This window comes from Oratosquilla oratoria, chromosome 17 (genome assembly GCF_046742065.1).
Source record: "Oratosquilla oratoria isolate Oo_2021 chromosome 17, ASM4674206v1, whole genome shotgun sequence".
Classification (NCBI taxonomy): domain Eukaryota; kingdom Metazoa; phylum Arthropoda; class Malacostraca; order Stomatopoda; family Squillidae; genus Oratosquilla; species Oratosquilla oratoria.
This window is the reverse complement of record NC_134793.1, coordinates 43,475,050-43,482,549: the sequence shown is the minus strand read 5'-3', so window position 1 is coordinate 43,482,549 and position 7,500 is coordinate 43,475,050. Positions and strand designations below refer to the sequence as shown.

Below are 7,500 nucleotides of genomic sequence, written 5' to 3'. Positions count from 1 at the left end.
GAGAGGATGGTAGGGAATCGATCAAGATGGACAGTTCCAAGCTGCTCGGTCTTACGCTCAAAGGAGCTCAAACTCACAACCTATAACCATCTTTTCAAAGAAGTGAAGATATGATAAATCTGCGAGAACTTGATAGAGGTAAAGATGTACGGTTAGTCAAGATTTATCATCGTCTTACCACTAAATGGACTTGTTAGTGTCAATATCCTACTCGTGAACCTCAGCCTGCTATGTTTTCTGCCGTTTCGTGGGATTGCTAGTGATTGTGTAATCAGTGATATATGCGACATAATGGCATCAACATCGAACCATGACTTGTTTAGTAGAACGACTTCTCATGAGAAATAGTGGGCATCTAAAGAATTCATGTTTAGTGGACAAAGTAAATATGATACCTTTCGAAATGATTATTTGATCAGTATCTATAAAGTGAATTACCCATCTTACACACCCTCAACCCCACCCCGATAGGTGATTCAGCAGCGTAGCTTATTTACATTTAGATATCAAAATGGTGGTTTTATGCGTTCTTTATTGTTTGAAAGGAAGGGGGCCCACGCTTGAGAATTTTTCTAATCAAATTGATGATATTCATTTACAGGGAGTTCATACGGATTCAAAAAATATATACTAAAGAAAATGGATTTGAATAGTGCTTTCGGTTGTGTTGTTTCTGAAAATATGGCGACACTTGAAAGAAAAGAGTGCTGGAGGCGTGAGAGTGTGTGATAGAAAAATAAATAAATGATAATTGCGCAGTGCGAAACGAAAGTGTTAAAATCGATAAGTGTATCGTGTGATCACCGAGTGGCGAGAGAGAGAGAGAAAAAAAGAGAAAAACAAAGTTTTGATGGTGCTGCTGTGTGGTGAGACGGAAGCGCTGCACCGTACCACTCTTGCATGCGACATGTGAAGGCGCAGAAGTCAAAGACGAAGACCCGCCTGGAACTCCATGCACAAAGCTCAGCCGAAGAAGAAAGGAGAGCACAGTGTCCGTGGAGGGAAGGGCAATTGAAAAAAAAAAAAAAAAAAACATCTAGCCCTCCCCACCCCTCCGCCCCCTATTCTGCACAAGACCCCATCGTTCCGAGACCCACTTCAGGATCCCCGTTAATCTCTCCCAGTGAGACTTTCTCACCGTCCTCGTGCCGGTAAGTAAAGGAACTAGGAACACCATGGGGTGTCCAGCATCTGTTTCAACCTTGAGTGCGCAATTCGTGTATTGACTTGTACAGAATCAAAATTAATTTAATCAAAATTAATTTACTGTAAATCGGCTTTTTATCTGTTCTTATGGTCTGGGAACGAAAGTGAGCAACTGTCCATGTTATCAGCGAATCCAAAGGTAACTTCGAAAGGCAGAATGATCTTCTTCATTGGGCCAGGAATCGAACCCAGTTACTTTAAAATGGCGTGAGCCAACGTTAACCAAACCACTACCTTTACAGTCGTCTTTTTATGTAATTGATAGTCCCCTTCCTTTCCTTCCTGCACAGCAATAGTGAATAGATTTGATAACAGACTAGACTATAGTCTTATTTTTTCTTTTTCGGTCACATTACCTTGCTCCCAAGTGGCCTAAGTCTAAGGCTCGTTTCACACGTATCGACTTTTCACCGTGCGCCGTCCACGACACGACGTCGTGTTCTCAAATTACCATGTGTGTCTATAGACGCTTTCACACGCGGTCGTGGTCTTGACGTGTGAAAGCGTCCATAAACACATATGGTCATTTCAGAGCACGACGTCGTGCTGTGGACAGCACACGGCGAAAAGTCGATACGTGTGAAACACCACTGGTTAGTGGATCTTATAAGTCCACAATTCTCCCAAGTGGCCCAACTTGAAATTAGGACATAAACATCCAGATGAAATATATTGTTTTATTCTTGTCTGCGAGAAAATAAAATTTCTCTGTTTGATATCATGTTACTCTAGGCTTACAATGTTATTACTTTTTTTTATTCAGGGTGCCTTTCTGAGGCCTAAGGAACTTATTTTTAATTTCCTGGAGATTAAAGAATAAAACATCTGAAACGACGAAACCTGACGCGAGGATATTGCATGAAGGTGAACTTCTATGATAAAAAAAAAATCAAGACTTCGTTGCCCTTTGCTCTCTGGTAACAATTAGTTTATTGTCAGCTTTATATGTCTATCCTTGCGAGTCAAAAGGTCAAACCCCGATTATAACTGTCATTTGGAAATGAACTAATAATAATAAAAAAAGCAAAATGAATTAAAAATAAATAAAAATCGCATAAAATGATGCAGGGAATGTTCAAGAATTTCTCTCCTCACACCATGTAAGATACTGCATAATATATATACTCGTATATGTGTGTATATATATATATATATATATATATATATATATATATATATATATATATATATATATATATATATGATTTCAAGAAGTCTACAGCGACAATGGCGTTGTTGAGCTTATATTGAAGCTTTAATTTGTCTCGTGCAACAAGTTTCTGTGCTGGTTCCAAATAGCTGAGAAGGTGTCCAAAAGACATTTGGTGCGGTTTTCTCTTTGTTTATTTTCTCCAATACGTATTTCGACCTTACTCGGTCATCCTCCTCATACATTGGCATGACTTCCATGACCCTTTCCAAAAGACTCACATACCACCTCCAGAATGGCGCCATCAAAACACACATGACAAAAGAACACAAAACCACCATCACCAGACAAACACTAAACGAAAACACTAAAATAATTTACAAAGCTCACGACCCCCTTCGCCTTAAGATGGCCGAAGCAGTGAACATTTACATCAAAAAACCTTCCATTAACATACAACTCATGCCCATAACCACACTCCCAAGCAATAGACGCACATAACACAAACAATTACACCCATTTCCACAATCCACAAGAAAGTTGCTACTTCCACGTACGCAACGCTACGGATCACGGCTATAGACAATGACCTCTCCCAGTGTTCGGCCAATGTACGGCCTGTATATAAACCCTTGTAATCACCAGAAATTCTCCAGCAACCTCGGCAGTGCTGAGCTGCACGGCCAAGACAGCGGAGCGCATGGTACTCACGGGTTCAACATATTGCGACTTGCCGGGTGGCTAAGATCCTCCGACAAGACAGGGAGACCATAGCACGAACCAAAATCAAAAGGACCCTACCGCAGCGACGGGACCTCTTCAGCACAAACACCTGGCTACGGAGGTTAGCTGACGCCACCAATGCACTGTTCGAGGTATAGCCATGTGGAGTCCGGATCTGGCCGTTGCAAACTACGTTCCGCCAGCAAGGAAGGCACAGTGCACACAACACGAGCTGCGGTTACACGCGCTGGCATCTGTGACACAGGCCAGCATCCCAGGGGGAGCCGTGTACTACACAGACGGATCTGTGGACCCTGTTCGAGGCACGACCGGAGCGGCGGCAGTCACCGGCGGGGAGACGCTGTCATGGAGGACCCCCGACTACCCTGCAGACGGAGTTAGTTGCCATACAGCAAGCCCTGGAGCACGCCCTTCACCATCGTGAAGGTGCGGTAATTATACACACAGACTCCAAATCTTCCCTCCAGACACTCCAGCAAGCCAGCCCCACCGACAACATCCAGCTGGTAACATCCATTCAGCTCAGCGCGCAGAGACTTGCCGGTGAAGGCCGGCACCTACGGATGAACTGGGTACCCAGTCACGTGGGGCTCCGAGGGAACGAGTTGGCGGATGCAGCAGCCCGAGCAGCTAGCACCATGCCCGCAGTATCCTGCTACGTCCTCCCCAGCCTGCAGCAGATCAAGACGCAGGCTAAGCGGAGCACCTGGCACTCCGCTCATCACCACCATCGCACCATGGAGAGAACCTCGCGGCAGGCAGCATGGTACGCTGCCACCACAAATTACCAGCCGCTACAATGCGGCCGTCCGCTAACTAGAGCCGACCAAGTTCGGTTGCACAGGCTCCGACTCGGGTACGGCACGCTGGAGCAGCTACGGCCCGAGTTCAGTGGTCAGGAGTGCGAACACTGCGGCCTCCAGAGCCGTCGACCGCTGATACACTACCTGGTTCACTGCCCCGCCACAGCTCAACTAAGACAGCAACCCATCGAGGGCCCACAGGATGAGGAAGCTTTGGCCGCCCATTTGGTCAGGCGGGCTCTTAACACACCTAGCAAATTGCTAACCATCATGCGAGACATTCCGCCCCCTCGCTGAAACATGGTAGCAAAATATCGGGGCGTAAGCCCCAGCGGCGGGCTTTTGGCCCGCGCATTTTTATATGTATATGTATATAGTTATAAGTATATGTATGCACGAGTATATATACATACGTGTATGTGATTGTGTATATATTCATGTACTAATGTTAAATAATAAACTAAAAAACTACCAAAACTTTGTAACTCCCTCCTGAGGATGACCGAGTTAGGTCGAAAGACGTATTGGAGAAAAATAAACAAAGAGAAAACCGCACCAAATGTCTTTTGGACACCTTCTCAGCTATTTGGAACCAGCACAGAAACTTGTTGCACGAGACAAATTAAAGCTTCAATATAAGCTCAACAACGCCATTGTCGCTGTAGACTTCTTGAAATCATGTATACAACATGGCCTCCTACCAAAATATATATATATATATATATATTACAAAAAAGTCATATTTTCCCGTTTTCGCCGGAGCTGAGTGGTGACGTCACGGCAACGGAGACGACTGATTGGCCGAGAGTGGTGACGTCACGGCAACATGGACGACTAATTGGCCGAGAGCGGTGACGTCACGGCAACGGACACGACTAATTGGCTGCGAGCAAAGCGAGCTTGCCCTAAGGGCCGAGCCCCCACGTGGCGGGGTCGGGCAAGGCCCGTTGCTCGTGTATATATATATATATATATATATATATGTGTGTGTGTGTGTGTGTGTGTGTGTGTCTGCCTGTGTGTGTGTATTTTTTTCTTTGTTTTCGTTAGCTAAAGGAGTGAACTTTCTAATGATTTGCATTTCTAATTTTGCGGTTGCTGGAGACTGAAAGGGTCCTCTTAAAAATTGCACCTTGGCAATGTAGATAGATATCAACTTAGAATTATCTCCGTTTTTTGTATCCATCGTTATATGAAAGTCTGATATATCTCCACTCAAAATGTCATGTTCTGTACTTACGATAACAATAATAAAATCATTGCACTCGGAGACAAACAAAATAGCATCAAATAATATGTAGTCGTAGAACAGCATAAAGAGATGAATGTACACCTTTATTTGTTTCCAGATCCATAATCTTATTTCGTATACCTATGTACAGTCAGGAACAAGAGTTCTGACCCGGGCTACAACATCAATATTATTTTTTTTTTCTTTTGTCGAGTACATGATATAGTTTCCTATGTATTAATTAGCTTACAGTCAGGTAATTTTCTTGCATAGATGAAAACATCGTCAGACAAAGAATCTTGATTTTTGTGTCATAAAAAACTCTGGGTGGGTCAAACTTTTGCTAGCGATTGTACCTACACAGCATCTTCACATGTCATCTTGGTATATGTCGATTTTTTCTTCTAAATCACTCAAATAACCCTAAATATGCAATATGTTTGAAAATTATGAAAATGAAAATGGCTATAAGTGTGTATTACTTATATAAACTCTACACCATACTGTTCTGCTGCATATATCATTTGATAACACATTAATTTTCTGTTGGTCAATTCTCTTGACTGATGAAGTTAATTATTGTGTCTCATTTATTTGCAAACAAAACCTAGTAATATGTTTATGTATTTAAATGTGCCGATAGTATATGTGTTCAGAATAGATGTATAAAAGGATTATAAGCACTGAATACTTGTCGAGCGAGCTGCATTGAGGTGAGCAGAGAGCGCTGCATCCTTCTTTCAGTTTCGAATCTTCTAAAAACTGCAAAACGTCTCTCTTGCGTTTTTAACTTTCCATTAGTGTTTGAGTTCATAAAAGAACTGTTGCATCTTCAGTGTTACTATATGTAATAGTCTATTCTAAATTCTGGGATTCATACATTCTCCACATCTTCATCCCCCTCCAGTGTGTGTGAATTAATACACGTGGAAGATGTATGATTTCCGCGTATCTGAACGACGCGACGGCAGGAGAGCAAAATGCAAAGCTTATCGCCTACGGCTCGGAATAAGTCAAACATGGGATCGCGAGATAAAAGTTTAAGTAATTTATAACCAAGTCGTGATGATAACGGGGAGATTCGGTTACCATTACTATAATTATTTCCATTATTATTATTATTATTATTATTATCATTATTATTATTACTATTATTATTATTATTACTATTATTATTATTACTATTATTATTATTAATATTATTATCATTATTATTATTATTATCATTATTGTTATTGTTATCAATATTTTCAATATCATTATTGTTATTAATATTACCATTATTACTATTATTATAATTATTATTGCCATTACTATTATTATTATCATTATTATTTCTAGTGTTACTACAATTGGAGATGGTTAAAACAAAAATGAAGAAAAGTGGGAGATAAGTCAGTTGTTTACTGACGACACTGCGCTTGTCGCAGGATCAGAGGAGGGATTAAGGAAGTTAGTGACAGAGTTTGGGAAGGTGTGTGAAAGAAGAAAGTTGAGGATAAATGTGGGTAAAAGTAAGGTGATGAGATAAACAAGTTGAGAGAGTGACAGTAGACTGGAAGTGAGTACTAAGGGAGACTGGAGAAAGTGGATAGTTTTAGATACTTGGGTGCGAATGTGGCAGGAAGGGGAGGAATGGGGGTGGAGGTAGAATGTAGACTGAGAGAAGCGAGTGAATACCCTGATGGATTAAAAAGTGTAATGAGAAATAGACATTTGGGAATGGATGCTAAGAGGAGATTGTATGAAGGAGTGATTGTGCCGACAGCACTGTATGGGGGCAGAAACAGAGAACATAAGAGGGTAAGAAAGAAGTTTAAATGTGTTTGAGATGAAATGCCTGAGAAGTATGATAGGGGTTACTAGGATAGAGTGAGAAATGAGGAGGTGAGGAGGAGAATAGGGGTGGAAAGGGAGTTGGAAGATAGGGTTGATGAAAGAGTATTAGGATGATTTAGACACATAGAAGGAATGAGTGAAAAAAGATTAGTAAAAGATATGATGAAGGCAGGGTGAAAATGAGGGAGCGTCCTATGATGAGATGGGCGGATGGGGTAAAAGTGGCATTGGGAAAGAGAGGAATGTCTGTTGAGGAAGGACGGGAGAGAACAAAAGATAGGGTGAATGGAGAAGGGTTGTGTATGGATGATACTGTGATCCATGAGGGGGAGGGGGTGGGGGATAGGGGTGAGGGAGTATGTATGAGAAATAAATTGACGCAGCCCGAAGGGATTTCTCCCCCTCTTCTCCTTTTCTGTAGGAGGGGACGGAGAGGGGGGGGGGGCGCCGAATTTATGAAGCGGCCTTACTGTGGATGTGCTGTGTCTTGCGACACTGTTTTTAACTCAGGGCAGTGAACAAGATGC

The 7,500-nt window shown here is 42.1% G+C and overlaps 1 protein-coding gene across 3 annotated transcripts in view; it reads left to right on the top strand.

Moving 5' to 3' along the window:
- Positions 1–7,500, top strand: part of LOC143034633 (uncharacterized) — a 166,897-nt gene that overhangs the window by 16,432 nt on the left and 142,965 nt on the right. For all 3 annotated transcript variants that reach the window (XM_076200973.1, XM_076200976.1, XM_076200972.1), the window contains exon 2: positions 602–1,151. The gene's annotated coding sequence lies outside the window, so the exon portion shown is untranslated. The remainder of the gene's footprint in view (positions 1–601; positions 1,152–7,500) is intronic.